Source organism: Emydura macquarii, unplaced genomic scaffold, assembly GCF_026122565.2.
Source record: "Emydura macquarii macquarii isolate MOO-44397 ecotype Brisbane River unplaced genomic scaffold, CSIRO-AGI_Emac_v2 contig_1790, whole genome shotgun sequence".
Classification (NCBI taxonomy): domain Eukaryota; kingdom Metazoa; phylum Chordata; order Testudines; family Chelidae; genus Emydura; species Emydura macquarii.
The window spans coordinates 22,584,238-22,599,934 of NW_027131927.1; the positions used below are offsets into that span (position 1 = coordinate 22,584,238).

Genomic DNA, 15,697 nt, shown 5'->3' on the forward strand with positions numbered 1-15,697 from the left:
CAAAATGGAATCTGTTGATAGCAACCTCTGTCATAGGAAAGGGGTATTAAATTTTATAATCCTGACCCATACCAGGTGACATGGGAAAAGAAAATGAAGAGCAGCTTCTTACTAACTTTCCTGCGTATCATATATGTATTCCATAGATGACTTCTAAAACTATGCTATATTAATAATGAGATGCAAAATATAAAATTTAATAAAATTCAGTTCCAATGAAGTCAAACGTGGGCAACAGCATGGACATCTGCTGTTATTCTTTGCTCTTCCATAAACTGCAGTATAGAACACTTGAAGTTCCAGCACTTAAAGCAGCTATAACAACATGCACTTGATTACCTCAAGACAGTCCTTCAAGAAATAATTCTGAGTCAACATAACAAGCTGTAGACTAGCTTCACTGCTTCTAGTCCATTTTAAATGGTGCTGCAAATGGAGGCATAGGAAAAGTTTCCATTCATTTCCAGATGATTGCCTGGTTGTTGAACCTGCTTTATATGGATGTGTCAGTCAGTAGCAGACCAGATTTTTTCTATTTGAAAAACAAGATGTGGCATGAAATATTCAGAGAATCTATTTTTGCCTAGGTCATATAACCTGCACACAAGTTTCTGTGCTGCCATTGTCTCCCTTCAGAAAGAGCTCCTAAACAATTTAGTTTGTTATTTTTCTAAAATTTAAGTGAAACATTGAACTTCTTGCGCTCTTGAATAATTGCACTGTATTGCGTGTGGGAAAGTTTGTTTACAGAAAAGAATCTGGCAAGATCTGCTTTAATCTTAGTTAAACCTAAAATTTAACCAGTTGTAGAGCAGATGACTATACCATCAACAATAGTCTGAATTAGTTAGTGGCTCTAGTGCACTTCTATGTCATGAATACTCTTGTTAAACTCCTTCGTCTTAAACACAGGCAGTCAATTATAACTCTCTAACATAGGTTGTCATGGTTTTTGATAGAAGGAACTATCTGTAAAGGATGATATCTACTTTGGAGAACAATGGTGCAGCTTGCAGCACCAAAGCAGTGAAGCAGATAAATAGATTATCTAATGTCTTTAAATTAGCAGGTTTGCCTGTAGTAATGGAGCACTACAGTTGACAGACAATGTCTGCAGTCAGCATATCTATGCCCTTCATTTCAATTAATGAGGTGGACAATGTCATCAGTTCATGCTCTGAAACATACCTGAAGTTTTCTTGCCAAAAAGGCTTCTTGCCAGCAAGAAAATGTTTGTGTTTTCAAATTTTTTTTTTTTTTAAAACTGACAACTTCATTAAACGTTTCCAACAACGGAACATGAGACGATCACTAGGCAGCACTATTTAATCTTGTACAACTGTTTATCTTCTGCTCTACAGGAATCTCATAACATAGGGTCCATACATAGCAGCAGCTGCCACCACTTTCCTCATCCTAAATCCAGCGGACAGCCTGTCTTCACGATGGCTCAAAAGAGTATCATCAAGATCCCTAGTTACTGTTTTCTTAGATACAAAATGACCTATCCTTGTTGAAAGCCTTCTTTCCTTAAGAACCATGGCTGTTTTTCCTGACTGGGGTATTAAGAAAAACCACCACCTGAGTAGTCCATAACAAGGAGAGAAGAGGTTCTTTGCCTCTGCAAAAGCCTGCTGAATTTTCTGGAGCTCTGATCCAAAAATGTGATATCCCCTTTAGAAGGAGAGACTGAAAAGTTTGTCTGCTCTGTTGACCATCACTGGAAGCATAACCTTCTGGTTGCTATTAAGCCTTTCCTAGAGCTAGATGTGGATCTAGTTATATCAAAAGTGAAGTCCCATTTGAATGACAGTTCTGAATCATGGCAAATTTTCACTGCTTGCCCTTTGGCATTAGGGAGTTTGGCAAGCTTGTGTAATCATCTGATGACTGCTCTGGGGTTGTACACGGCACAGATGGAAGCTTAATGTGTGGCAGCTTAAACCCCCCACTAAACTTAAATTCAACTACTTTAGCACATTAAGGCACTGTGTCTTGCCTATGCTAGACTTTTAAAATGTTTGTACATTAGGTAATGTCACACTTCAAATCCAAGCCTCAACAAGGCCTCCATGAGTAACTGTCTCTTTGCCTCTCTGGGAAGTCTGTCAGCAATTCCTCTGTGAGAGAATGGAGGAGATAACTCTGCCTCCTGGGCACTAAGATCCAAAACATGGTGCAGAGAGGAATGTTTCCTGAGTCGGGGAAATGTGGCTGCTGCATAGCAAGTGAGGAAGGGGACACAACACCGCCACTTTCTCTCAAATGTGTCTCTAAGCAGGCACAGAAGAAATCACATGGCAAAGCCTGTAAATGAAGGATTTATTTTTGTTTTGTTTAAACTAAAACAACAGCCACTTAGAAAGATGAGCAGGTTCTATTCTGTGAAAATGGAAATGCAAGAGGAAAAGCACTAGCAGCAATATGCTCTGGTCTTTTGGGACAGAGGCAGTGTTGCTGTAGTAGTTGCTTAAGGAAAGGAGATTAGACACAACTGCTTAATGAGATGTGCCTGCAGTACCAGATGAGAGATGGAGGCCAGCTCCACCAGCGTGTTGGTAATTTACTGTTTTCTTTTTGCAAATAAGCAAAAAGACTACTTTCAAGAGAAACTAGCCACCTGGAAAGTTTCTGTATATGAAATTCAATATATACAAACAGCGAGAGTTCTGTGGCACCTTAAAGACTAACAAATGTTTTTGGGCATAAACTTTCGTGGGCAGAAACCCACTTCGTCAGATGCACGAAAGCTTATGCCTAAATAAATTTGTTAGTCTTTAAGGTGCCACAGAACTCTCGCTGTTTTGCTAAAAACAGACTAACACAGCTACCCCTCTGGAACATATACAAAGTTCATTTGAATAATTTTAGCCTTTTTTTAAACACTGCAGAAAAGTATTTATTTCACCCTCACATAACTAAAACACAAGTTGCATTTTGTTTTTCAAAAATGTAAGAGACTTTTTGGGCTGAGACAACAAAAGACTTTTGCCCAACAGGCTTACAATTTACTGAAGGACGTGAGGAAGACATAATGAACGTAACAACATAACATTAAACAAAGCATTTGCTACCATGAAATGTTTCTTTAATTTTTTTTTTAAATAAACAATTCATGTTCTGAACACCTGAGTCCAGTTCATTTTGTTCCAATTCAGGAAAGATGGTAAGAATGTATAAATACTTTTTAAATTTTTTTAATGTACCATAAAAAAGACTGAGACAGTAACAAAAGTAGTTCTTTTAGGCTGGTGTACTCTTGTAGGAGCTGCAAACTTGGACTAAATTGGCATTTTCCCCACTGTTTGTGAGGTAAAAAAGTGTCACATACTGTAGCATATTATAGAATCCATGTGATAAAGGCTTTTTTCTTCTGATCCTCAAAAGAAGAGGTTATTCACCTCACGCAGTAACTGAGGTTTTCTGAGATGTGTCCCCCCATAGGTGCTCCACTGTAGGTGTGGCAGCGCCTTTGCATCTGGAATCGAATATCTTCAATACCAGTGCCTATCCAACCGCACATGCGCACCTTCCCTGCCTCTGGAAAGTATATATAGCGCTGTGCAGTCTGACTTACCTCAGTTCCTTCTCTACAGTAGAGCCCACATGCTACACTCTGAAGCAGAGGGGAGGAGGGCAGGTAGTAGAGCATCTATGGAGACACATATCTCAAAGAACTTCAGTTACTGCACAAGAGGAGTAACTTTCTCTTCTTCTTTGAGTGATGTCTCCTTGGGTGCTCCACTGTAGGTGACTACAAAGTAGTGCCCCTTGCTGGAAGACTGGGGCTTGTGAGCGGCTTGTATAGCCCAGGATAGGACTGTACATCTAAAGCTGGTGTCTACAGAGGAATCCTGTATAATGGCATAGTGTTCGGTGAATGTATCTGAGGACGCCCATGTGACCGCCTTGCATATGTGAATAATTGGAACATTGTTAAGAAATACAATGGAGGTTGACAGTGCTTGTGTGGAGTGCGTTCTTATTGGGGTAAGAGCCTGTTCATTATGGAGTTCATATGAAAGGCGTATGAAATGTGAAATCCACTTAAAGAGGTGTTGTTTCAAAATAGCATCGCCCTTGGACCTCTTGGATATGAACAGACGTGGTGAGTTTCTAAATGATCTAGCTTTATCCAAGTAAAATTATCATGCCCGCCTTACATCCAGTGCATGGAGAGCTGAGTCTCGTTGGTTACTATGTGGTTTGGGAAAAAAAGTGGAGAGGTATATAGGTTGGTTCAAATGAAAAGATGTTACAACTTTGGGTAGAAATTTAGAATGTGGACAAGTACTTATGAAACCCAGTTTATGGCAGATGTGCCATAAAGGGCCAAGATTTCTACCGCCCATCAGGCCAAGGTGATGGCAATGAGAAAAGCAGTTTTCATAGCTAGATGTAAATGTGAGCATGCTGCCAATGGTTCAAACAGGGGTTTTATCAAAGATTGTAACACTAGGAGGTTTGGGTCTCAGGTAGGGGTGTGGGCTCAGATCTGTGATTTTGAATGCCCTCTATGAAATACTTAAAGGGAGTGTGTGTGAATACCAAGTATCCTTCAATAGGATGGTGAAAAGTAGTGATAGCAGCCAGGATGTACTTTAACCAAGCTGTTGGCTAGTCCACCCTGTTTGAGTTGGAAGAGATAGTCCAGAATGAGTGGTAACGGGGCATGAGCTGCCTTGATGTGCCTAGGGACGCACCAATGTTGGAATCTAGTCCATTTGTGTGTGTATGTGCGTGGTGTCACATCTGCTACATAAGAAGATGTGTTTTACTGTGTCAGAGCAGGCTACTTCCAGACCCCTGAACCAAGAAGGAGCCACGCTTTCAGATGGAGTGTTTGTGGGTTGGGGTGACGAACACATCCAGTGTCCGGTGAAAGGCGCCATGATGCCGGAGGAAGATTGATAGGCCAGCATAGCATCATACAAAGTAGATAGATGTACCATACTTGTCGAGGCTATGTTGGGGCTGCTAGCATGATGTGAGATCGGTCTTCCTGTAGTTTGCATAAGACTTGGAACAGGAGGAGAAAAGGAATGAATGCATACAGTAGTTGTACATTCCAAGTCATGATATAAGTGTCCCCCATTGATCCTTGTCCCAGACCTGCTCTTGAGCAAAACTGGGGGCAACAGGTGTTCTGTTGGATGGCAAACAGGTCTATGGTAGGATGGCCCCATTGACGGAACATGGGTTTGAGTGCTCTCGTGTTTAGTTCCCATTTGTGTTCATGAGAAAGGTCCTACTCAAAGTGTCCACCATGATGTTCTGATGTCTAGAGAGGTATGCAGCTGAAAGGAAGATGTTGTTTTGGATACAAAATTTCCATAACTTGATTGCTTCCAAACAGAGAATGGGATCTCGCTCCTCCCTGTCTGTTGATATAGTACATGCAGGCCAGATTGTCTGTCATCACTCAAATTGTCTGATGTTTGAGGAGTGGTAAGAAATGTCAACCGCTCTTAGTTTTAAGAGGTTGATGCGAAGAGTGGATTCAGTGGGAGTCCATCTGTCCTGTATCTTGTGTTCGAGCATGTGTGCTTCCCAGCCAATGAGGGAGGCATCTGTGATTAAAATCATGGCAGGTGAGGAAGGGACCCTGGCACAAATGTTGTTGAGATGTGTCCACCAGAGCAGCGAGTCCTTGACTTGTCTCGGCATAGACAATAGTTTCTCATGCTGTGTTTTTGAGGAAGGTACACAGTGCAGAGCCAGCCTGGAGACTTCGCATATGTAACACTGCATGTCTGACAACACAAGTGGCTGCTACCATATGTCCCAGGAGCTGGAGACATGTGTATACTGTAATCTGGGGAGACACTCATGAGTTTGTGATCAGGTCTGTTATGGCTATGTGAACCTGTGAGGTGGCAGAAATGCTCTTGTTTATATGGCATCAAGTTGAGCGCCAATGAATTCCAATGTTTGCACCAGTCTCAAGATGGATTTTTCAAGGTTGATAAGGAGATTTAAGCTTTTGAAAACATTCATCGATGGGTGAACCTTCAGAGTGCTTCGGCCTCGGATGGAGCTTTGAGGAGGCAATCATCCAAGTTTGGGAAGATCTTTCTCAACTGAGTTGAAACTACTTTGGAGAAAACTCACGGTGCCATTGATAGGCTGAAAGGTGTTACTTTGTACTGAAAGTGATTCTCACCACTGTGAATCATAGGAAGAGTCTGTGAGTGGGATATATGGTGATATGGGAATACTCATCCTGTAGGTCCAGGGCCGAGAACCAGTCCCCCTGTTCCAGAGCTGGTATGATGGTGGAGAAGGTGACCATGGTGAATCGTTGCAGTTTGACCAACTTGTTTAAGTTGCGAAGATCCAAAATGGGACACCAATTGCCAGACTTTTTCTGAACCAGGAAGTAGTGGGGATTGAATCCTCATCCTTTATTGTATAGGGGCTGGCTCTATGGCTCCCAGTTGCAGAAGATGGTTTACTTCCTTCCTGAGGATGGGCTCATGAGGGTCCCTGAAGGAGGACTAGGAGGAGGGGTGACAGGATGGCATAGTTAGGAAGGGGATTGAATATCCTTCCTTGATTATTTCCAGGACACATTTGTCCGAAGTGATAAGCATTCAAGATGACAGGAATGGAGCTAAACAGTTGCCAAACTGGTCGTCTGCTTTTGATGTCACAGATGGTGGGGAAAGGTGGAACAGAGGGGATGTTCCTGGGCCCTCGACCACACCTTCAAAATTGTTGTTTGTTGGAAGGTGCATGAGACGTTGCCCCTTGTGCAGCAGGCTGTCTGCAATTAGTGGGAGGGCATTGATGGAGGTGTTGGTTGTTGAACTACCAATGCAGATAATAAGGTTGAGGCTGGGATCTTGAGAGAAGTTGGTATTTCTCTGATCTCCTCTTTGGCTAAGGAGTGTGTATACCCAGAGAGTAGCTTGGGAATCCATTAGCGAGGGTTGTGCATTATCGGTACGCTCCTTCAAATGGTAGGTCTTCAACCGTTGTTTGTACCTCTCCTTAGGGAATCTTGAGAGATGTAATCAGGAGGCTTTACTACCACGATAGCAATGGATCAGGCTGCTGTGTTCTTTTGCTTTTACACAGTATTTTCTGTCTGCACATTTGCATGTAGATGGGACGGGGTCTGCCATAAAAGATTGCTGCTGAGGAGATATGGAGAATGTCAGTCAGCTCATGCTGCTGTTTTTTAACCTCCTCTAACTGGACATGCAAAGTGTCTGCCACTGCAGAACAAGTCCTGAAAACGTCTAACATCACTGACCGCAGTAGGAGGCAGTGACATGATGACTTTATCAGGTGAGGATGATGAGAAGTGCAGGGCCGGTGGTGCCTCTTCCTCTTGATCGTCCTCATGTTCCTCTTCATGCTCCTGTACTGGTTATTCCTGTTGCGCTTGTGGAGGCTGTACATCTGGAGGTCGTGAGTTTGTTGAGGATGGAATAGATGGAGGATATTGTATCTGCTGTGCTGGTGGGTTACCAAATTGAGCCCTATACATGGCCTAAGGATCTCAGTATAGCCTGTTAGGTAGAAGAGGAATGTGCGGTTGCATCCAGGGAGGATTGGGTATCCTGTGGTGCTGAAGGGTAAATTTGCAAAGCCAGTGCTATTTGCCCCTATGTTGATGGGGCAATAGATTCAGCATACTCCTCCTCTTCCTCTGCATCACTTGGGAAGGGGGGGGGGGGGGAGCCAATGCTATCACAGAGAGTGAAGTGACTCAGGTGACTGTAAGACTTGAGGTAAGTCTCATTTAAATGGAGACTCCAGAGTATCAGATGGTCTTACCTCTGATATGTATCTGAACTCCTGTGGTGCATGTGGCATCAACAGTGCTGCTGTCATACACAGTGCCGTGGTGTTATTCAGCACAGCCAGCAGATGGCGCCAGATATTTTTTTCAGAGGCAATGGCATATCAATGGTTGAGGTCAGTGCCAACGTCTTCATCAGTGCCGAGGTCTTAGCCAGTGCCGACATCAGTGCCGTCTGCTGTTTTGGAGCCATGAAGGGTCTTGGAGTTACAGATGAGGTCCAGGGCTCACTCTGATCACTGCAAATAGAAGGTGGTGCAGATAGCTGGTGATGTGCCCTATGGTCTTTTGACCTTGTCTTAGAGGCTGAGGAACTCAGTTTCTTTGCAGCACCCTGCCCTTTGTCAGAAACCACCGACGCCATCGATCTAGCCAGGGATGGCATTCTTGGGATTTGTGCCTCAGGGATTAAAGAGGGGGCCGTTCTCCTCTTACCCTCAGCCTGGTCAGAGGATCTTTTTCCATTTACTCAGGCATGGAGAGTGAGGGTCTGTAGTCGATCTTGATGATTGTGAGGGCCTCTTCAGGGAGCAGTGTGAGCTGGGATCGGAGGCTAGAGGAAGGGACTTCTCCATCAGGAGCCATTTGATGTCTGATGTCCCTGTCCTTCCTTGCTCTGGGTTTCAAATCAAGGCAGTGGGAGCATTTCTGAGGAATGTGTTCCTCTCCCAAATAACAAATGCACTCTGCATGGCCATCCCCCATTGGGAAGGTGGCCATGCAGGAGATGCACTTTATGAACTGGGCATAAGGGTGAGGTAATAGCTTCCCAAGTGGGATGGAAGGGAAGCGGGAAAACGGAAATCTATACTATACTAAAGACTGCAGGGTTCTACAAATTAAAACAAAGTAGTAGGAAAAATTAATACTAATAAAAAAATATTGAAGGAAGGAGGAGGAAAAAAAATGAAGAATTAATGCCCTAAGGGAGAAACTACTACAGAACTATCTAAGGAGAAGACAAAACATCAGCACTGCTAAGGGTTCTGTTCCACACAACAGGCAGTAGAGGTGGAACTGAGGGCAGTCGGACTGCAAAGCACTATACATACTTCCCACGCACTGCGCAAGGCAGGGGAGATGCACATGTGCAGTCTGACAGGCACTACTATTGAAGATCTTTGTCTCCAGACACAAAGGTGCTGCCGTACCTACAGTGCACTCGAAGAAGAATCTAGTCTTTTTTGCTGTTAGATACACCATAAACCTCTTATCTCTCTTGTCGCTCTCCTATGGAGTCTAATTTGTTCATGTCTTTCATAAAGTGTGGTCACTGTAATTCTGCTGAGGCCTCATCAGTGCAGAGTATAGCGGAACAATTACCTCCTATGTCTTATGTGTGACACTCCTGTTAATAGACCCCAGAATGACATTTGCCTTTTTCTCAGAAGCATCACACTCGCTCTCAATAATAGAATACCATTTAGTTAAATATTTGTGGATGTTTTCTACATTTTCAAATATATTCATTTCAGTTACAACACAGAATACAAAGTGCATAGCGGTCACTTTAGACTATTTTTATTACAAATATTTGCACTGTAAAAAAGATAAAATAGTATTTTTCAATTCACCTCATACAAGTACTATAGTGCAATATCTTTATCATGAAAGTGAAACTTACAAACGTGGATTTTTTTGTTACATAACTGCATTCAAAAATAAAACTGTGTGAAACTTTAGAACCCACAAGTCCACTCAGTTCTACTCTTGTTCAGCCAACCGCTAAGATAAACAAGTTAGTTTACATTTATGGGAGGTAATGCTGCCCACTTCTTGTTTACACTATTGCCTGAAAGTGAGAACAGGCGTTTGCATGGCACTTTTGTAGCCAACATTGCATGGTATTTATGTGCCAGATATGATAACATGCATATGCCCCTTCATGCTTCGGCCACCATTTCAGAGGACATTCTTCCATGATAATGACATTTGTTAAAAAAATAAAGTTGATTAAATTTGTGATTGAACTCCTTGGGGGAGAACTGTATGTCTCCCGCTCTGTGATTTTACGTGCATTCTGCCATATATTTCATGTTATGGCAATCTTGGACTACGACCCAGTACATATTGTTCAATTTAAGAACACTTTCACTGCAGATTTAACAAAACGCAAAGAAGGTACCTGTGGGAACAGAATTATAAAATGGCGTTTGCCACGCCACTATATCCATGCCACCCTAGAAGCAGCATGGGGAGGGTTGACTCAGCAGTACAACCGCACGTCCCACACATACCTGGTCAGCCTCTGCCCGGGAAAATCATGAACACCTGGTTGGCTAAACACTGAGCCATGACCTTAAAAGGTCATGCAGCAAATAGTGACCAATGGAGCTTAACCCTGTTGACCACAGGAAACTATAAAAGTTTAAACCCAGGTAGCAGAAGGCGGAGAGAAACTGAATCTCACCTGGCACCCTGTGTATCTCCTGGGCGTGTCGGTTTGGCGGGCTGATGCATCTTCCCTAGCTCGCTTCGCTGTGAACTGATCATCCACAGCGGCTCTCCCCCGCTTGCAGAATTTAAAGCAAACGTGAACTGAAACTGGCCAATGTAATGTATCCTTGCTTAATCTTTGTAAGTATAATCTCTTTGTAGTTTGTTACTTATTAACTGAACACTGTTGTTTGATACTTGTGAGTTGCTACTTGTTACTTGTTGCTTGTCAATCAGATATCCTTACTTGTTAGCTGCTGGTTCTCAGCTGTTAGCTGTTGATTGTAAGTTTCACAGACCCCCTGTAATTGGTGCATTTTATACCTTTTGAGCAAGGGGGGTTCTTTTCCACCTTTCCTATCTTTTGGTTAAAATAAAATCTTTTAGTTAATAAAAGTAAGCCTCATCACTGCCTCATTGACCTCTTGTATCCTACAAACGGACCTTTCCCCTGCACTGTTTATTTCTGATTTCTCAGTACCTATGTAAGATTTTTAAAGATAGCTACAGCACTCAACCCAAGGTTTAAGAATCTGAAGTGCCTTCCAAAATCTGAGAAGGACAACATGTGGAACATACTGTTAGAAGTCTTAAAAGAACAAAACTCCAAGGCAGATTCTTCTTCAAGCAAGTCCCAGAGCTTGGTCAACTGGCTCAGGCTCGCACCACAGGCTTAAAACCAGCAGTGTAAACATTCAGGCTCAGCTGCAAGACCCTCACCCCCCCCCCCCCACCTTCCCGTGCTGGGTTTCAGAGCCCAGGCTCCAGCCCAAGCATCTACACTGCCATTTTTAGACCCGCAGCATGAGTCCCATGAGCTCAAGTCAGCTGACTCTGAGATTCACTGTTGAGGGTTTTTCTTTTTGCTGTGTAGACATACCCTTAAAAACTGATCTATGGAGATAGATTGAAAGAACTGGGCATGTTTAATATAGAGAGGAGGCAACTGAGGGGGGAAATGATAACAGTCTTCAAATCTGTAAAAAGATTAATATAAAAAGGACAACGATCAATTGTTCTTTGTGTCTACTTAGGGTATGACAAGAAGCAACGGGCTTAATTTACAGCAAGAGAGGTTTAGGTTATATATTAAGAAAAAAAATTCCAACTCTAAGGATAAATCCTGGAATAAATTACCTAGGAAGGTTGTGGAGTCCCTATCATTGGAGGTTTTTAAGTACAGATTCAACAATCACCTGTCATGGAAGGTCTAGTTATACTTAATCCTGTCTCAGCATGGATAGATAGACTAGATGACCTTGAGGTCCCTTCCAGCCCTATGTTTCTATGATTTTAAATAAAAAAACAAGCTACTTTGATATATCTTCTCTTTGGCTCAAGTAATATTAAACTTCCCACAGTATGGGCATTTCCTGTCTTCTCTTTTCTTTATAGATTATTATAAACAGAAGAAGATGATACTTCTCAAAATGAGAAGTACAACTTGGCAGGCTGAGAAAACATTAACGTGTCCAGAGGGTATTCCATTAGCATTGCTGCCTGTCAATTAAGAACTTCAGAGTCTAGTCCAACTGTCCTGGATCAGTGGCTTTGAGCACATGGAAGTTTAAATGCCAGTGTAATATGTTAATTGAATAACTGCAGACTTAACTATATTTCTAATGCTTTTGTAGGATTAAGTCAGCACCTTAACCTTACTTAAATGTTTTGGTAGGCTAATTTTAGATTTGCTTTTGTTTGAAGTTTATACACTTTTCCCTTCTCTCTGATGGGGAAAAAGCCCTTGCAGCTGCCAGGCTGCATGCAAAAATCAAATCTCAAACAACTGCATGTGGCAATTACAAATCCAAAGCAATTCTAGAAAAAACTCTTAAACATACACAGCTCCCCTTCCCTATCCCAATCACTGACCTCTATAGCATTCCCGGATCACAGGTATTAACTTCATGAGAACATGGTCCATTCCATTCCTAGTATTTTTTCCAAGACCAGTCGTGCTCCCACTAGTTAATACAAAAATAAAATGGAAAAAGGTTAGCATTAAAACCACCAGCACCACACTAGTGTTTTGCCATTTTACTAGCAGCATTTCCCAGCACTGCTTGGGAGGTCACAAACTCAGGTCTTTACTTGGTCTCTTTCACAAGAATTGTAATCATTACCTTTAATGAACAGCAAGACCTCACTAAAAAAATAAAAATGATTGCGAACACCTCAGTAGCAGAGTTACGTTGCTTGGCAAGCCCAAATTTCTGTTTTAATTAGTACAGTAGTAATCTCTGACCAGCAAGAATATTTCACATAGGGAGTAAATGAGGTTTGGTAGTTATAGCAGAGGAATGGGAACCAGGAGACATGGGTCCTATTCCCAACTCTGCCACTGATTCGTTGTGACCCTCAAGATGCTGCCTACCTTTTACACCTCAATTTATCCAACTGCAAAATGGGTATCAGATTCCCTCCTAAGATTTCAGAGACAGATGGAAGCAAGCCAACACATGATATCAATGGTCACCCAAAACTAAGATAGTTGGAAAAAATTAAAAATACAATTAAAAGATTTGTTTTTCCTTTACACACAGGTTAAAGCTTAAAGGAATAGGAAAACTTTCAGGGAACTAAATGCATGGAGGTAAAAAATTACAGCATAACAGTTGCACTACCCTTTAAGGCTTTGAGAGTGTTCTGGCATTAATAAAGCTTAGCTAGCTCAGAGGGATGTTTGAAGCTAAATATTTGTTAGTCACATAGTTTTAAGTATTACTGTATGTACTCCGACACAGTCACAGTCACCTGTCTGATTAAAGCTACAGTTCAGTGTTAATGGCTGCATAAACACATTCTCTCCCAATATCATTCTACATGACCATAAATTTCTTCACTGTAGACGTGGGTAGAGTGAGTAACAAACTGATTCAATCAGGAGCTTGCTGGGATTTTTTAGTTAAGTTAGACATAACATACAAATTTCTATATAAAACTTCGAGCCCTCACTTCTAGTTCAATCACCACTCTAAAAAGAACAGTTGTGTTGTTAGCATAACAATTGGGAACTCTGATAAATAGTAAAGAAATAGCATTTAAGCAACAAACCTACAAAATGTGCACAACACACATGGCCTCCATTGCCTACTGTTTGTCAGACAGGAGCTACACTCCAATGAGCCATCTGAGATTTGGTGAAGCAAGTCTCAAATACAAGCTATACCCTCTGTTAAATGTCCAAAAACTTAATTAAGGCAGAGTTAAGATTGACAAGTGGTGCTGCCTGCCCTTTCAAAACTATTTGCAGCAACACTCAAACTTCCAAAAATGTAGAGGAAATGAAGAGTTACCGCCCCTGCAACACAACCTTAACTTAGTGACCATTGAGCAATATCAGCATATGGATTATAGAGCATTCTAATTATCATTCTTTTAAACCAGAAATTTTGGTCTCAGGAGAAAACTTTCAAAAGGGCCCCTGCAAAGTGCAGACATACAGCAAGGAACGTGCACAGCACATGTTCTTTGAAAGTTGCCAAGGGTAGGGCTCCAAACCACAGTGCATGGGTGTAGTTCAAGTTCATTGACCACACTGTGTCTCCTTGAGACATTCTGTTAATGTGACAGACTACGCGGAACCCTTTCGCTGTTAAAGGACCCTTCCGGCTTGTCTACAATATCCCACAGTATGGACTACGGGGTTGTGAATAGCAGTGTGCAACCATGTGCTGCAGTGTAACTCTCCTGCATGGATGTTGTGGATACAAATTAAAAGGTTCCTAATTTGCATTAATGTAATCCCGTTTGAAGAAAACACGAAAAAGAACCTCCACCATCCTAACTGCAAGGCATTGTAGAGATCACCTGAGTCTTGGCTGCACATGTACATTTCATTCTTTTTGGCCAAACTACTGATGCTCTGACCTGGAGTACTCAAGTTAACCCTGAATAACTTCTTCAATATAACACACACATGCCCAAAAGGGCAGTGGATGCTGTGCTCTACCCAAAATAAATCCCAAGCAGCCATAGTCTGGGCGCTGATATGTGCAAAAAAGCATTACAAAAGTCACCTGATTCTTCCAAACACATGATTTATTTTAGGGGAGTATCTCAGGAACTTCTTGCTCAAATCACTCCAAATTTGGACCACTAACAGTACACTGCACACACCCACCACAGCAAATTTCAAGACCATCTGAGTCAGCATATGGATTTCAGAGAACTAAATATTTATATTTTGAACAATAAGAAACCTGCATCCTCAGATACAGTATACCTGCAGCTTCACTATGATCTCCCACTTCACATCCCCACGAGCATAATCTCCACTCCCTCCATGCTCTTCTCTCACCCTCAATTCCTGACATCCTTCCTCACTTTTTAATGTCCTCTCTACACTGCCAGCTCCTCATGGTGCACTGGAGAAACCTTACATCCTATGGTCACTGTAAGGAGTAGAGCTGGTAAATGAGCAAGGCAACCCTGGAAAAGGGAAGCAGCTGACAGAACTTAAGAGAGTTCCACTAGATACATTTGGTGAAGATTAGTTAAGTGATCTTGAATAAGTGTTTGACTTTAAAAATAATCAGAAATGGACTATGTCTGAGATGTTATCAGAATGTGTGAGATTGCTTGTGGGAGTAATTGGGAGTTTATGGTCTGTGTCAGAGATTTTATCAAAATGTGTGTTCATATGCCAACACAGTCTGAAGTTTGTGGGAACTTTGGGTTCAGAGACAGGAACTCAAAGAAATGAGAAAAAAATGTTTCCTCTGTAAAAGTTAACAAATATTTTACTAAAAACTCTAATAGTCTTAGGAAGTTATTTGAATAAAATTTGGAGACTACATTCAGTTATGGTAATGTGAAACAGAGGACTTTTAGTCAAGCTCTATGTTTAAACAATCTTTCATGTTTTCAGGGGGAAGGATTTGCCTTCTGTAGCAAGGCGCGGTTGCCTTTCTCAGAGCCTAGGCCCGAGGAAGGGTCGCAACGACCTCACTGGGCAGATCAGGACCCTGCAGGCCAACTACCCCAGGAGAAGAGAGGCAGGAAGGGGAAGTATAAAAGGCCAGCCTAGCAGCTCAGTCGGGTAGGAAGCTGCTGCTAGAGAAAGACGTGCCTTTCCCGATGCTGCAGTCTGGGCCTGACCCAGACTTCACAGCTGTGAAGAACAAACACTCCACTAACCGGAGCCTCCAAGACCTGCCTGAGCCACTGGGCCCTAGTGACTGGGGAGGGCCGCCAAAGGCCGCTGACTGGGGAAAAACGCCCCTGAGGCTCACCCTGACCTAGAGGAACTGCCCATCGCCGGGGACCCACTGGAGCTACCTTAGCCCGGTGTGCCAGAGGACCCACTGGGACCCGGAGGAGCTGCCATCCACTGACAGCCCTGCGGAGTTCCTGGACCTGCCGCCGGCTGCTGGTGAGGAACTCGTGGGACTCCCGATGGCTGTCTACCCCAGAGACTTGGAGGAAGACCCCTGGCTGCAGATACTCAGG

General features: G+C 42.6%; 1 protein-coding gene across 9 annotated transcripts in view; it reads right to left on the bottom strand.

The window, feature by feature from the left end:
* The window catches only part of WDFY3 (WD repeat and FYVE domain containing 3), a 325,380-nt gene that overhangs the window by 262,270 nt on the left and 47,413 nt on the right, over window positions 1–15,697 (bottom strand). The window contains exon 2 of one of the 9 annotated variants that reach the window (XM_067557105.1): window positions 12,119–12,210. The exons of the other annotated variants lie outside the window; for them this stretch is intronic. The gene's annotated coding sequence lies outside the window, so the exon portion shown is untranslated. The remainder of the gene's footprint in view (window positions 1–12,118; window positions 12,211–15,697) is intronic. 9 annotated transcript variants of the gene reach the window in all.